The sequence below is a fragment of the Hevea brasiliensis genome, unplaced genomic scaffold (genome assembly GCF_030052815.1).
Source record: "Hevea brasiliensis isolate MT/VB/25A 57/8 unplaced genomic scaffold, ASM3005281v1 Scaf284, whole genome shotgun sequence".
In the NCBI taxonomy this organism is placed as follows: domain Eukaryota; kingdom Viridiplantae; phylum Streptophyta; class Magnoliopsida; order Malpighiales; family Euphorbiaceae; genus Hevea; species Hevea brasiliensis.
In genome coordinates, this window is record NW_026614789.1 from 41,637 (window position 1) to 43,123 (window position 1,487).

Sequence of the window (1,487 nt, forward strand, 5' to 3'; positions counted from 1 at the left end):
TCGCCAAAGGCAAGGAATAGACTATGAGGAGACTTTCTCTTTGTTGCCATGCTTAAATCAATTAGGATTTTATTAGCAATAGTGCATACTATGATTATGAGTTTTGGCGGATGGATGTCAAAAGCGACTTTTCTTAATGGATACATTGAAGAAAACATTTTCATGGAACAACCTAGGGATTTGAATCCCAAGATGGTTCCAAGGTATGCAAGCTAAAGCGATCCATTTATGGGTTGAAACAAGCTTGAGGAGTTGGAACATCCGCTTTGATGAAGCCATTAAATCCTTTAGTTTTATAAAAATGAGGATGAGCCATGTGTATATAAGAAGGTTAGTGACAGTGCTATCACTTTCCTTGTCTTATATGTGGATGACATCTTTGTTGATGGGTAATGATACGGTATGTTGGACTATAAAGGTATGGTTATCAAATACATTCTCCATGAAAGACTTAGGGGAGGCAACCTATATTCTTGGGATTCGCATCTATAGAGATAGAGCGAAAAGGATAATTGGTTTATCACAAAGTCTATACTTGGAAAAGGTGTTAAAGAGGTTTAACATGCTTGATTCCAAGAGAGGATTGTTACAGTGAGACATGGTATCCATCTTTCTAAAGAGATGTCTCCAAAGACACTCAAGAAAGAGATAAGATGGCCAGATTCCATATGCTTGGCTATTGGAAGTTTAATGTATGCAATGTTGTGTACTAGTAGGATATCGCATATGTCGTTAGTTTGACTAGCGGTATCAATCCAATCGTGTTTGGAACATCGATAACTGTCAAGAATATTCTTAAGTACTTGAGAAGAACTAAGGATTTATTCTTGATTTATGGAGGTGGAGACTTGCAATTGGATGGTTATACTGATTCTGATTTCCAATCAGATATCGATGATAGAAAGTCTACCTCTGGATATGTGTTCATTTGTAAAAGAGGTGCGATCGGTTGGAAGAGTTCCAAAGCGAGCACGATTGCAGATTCCACTACGAAGTGAGTATATTCTTTGCATCGAATCTTTGCAAAAGAAGTCGTTGGATGAAGAAGTTCGTGACAGAACTTACAGTAGTTCCTTCCATTGAGTCAGCAGTTCCACTACACTGTGACAATAATGGAGCAGTCATACAGGCTAAGTGTCACACCCTACCCCTCTGTAAGGCATAACATGATCCCGTAGTATACCTAATGAATTACCAACTCCGTCTACTGATAACCCATTAAATACACTACAAGGGTTTGTCATAACTTTTCTTACTTCTTTTACAATGGTGAGCACTATTTACAGTGTTAAATACCTTTTGAACCAAGTGATAAAAGCGGACACATTTGACTTAATTGGAGTTTCTGTAAAAATTTTGGCAGAGTGCCATCTGTATTTTGGATAAAACAGTTCTTCAGAAAAACCTGTAAAAAACCACTTCAATATGTATTTGCAAATCTCAACTCCAATATATTTCTCAACACAACATATTTCTCAATTCAAATC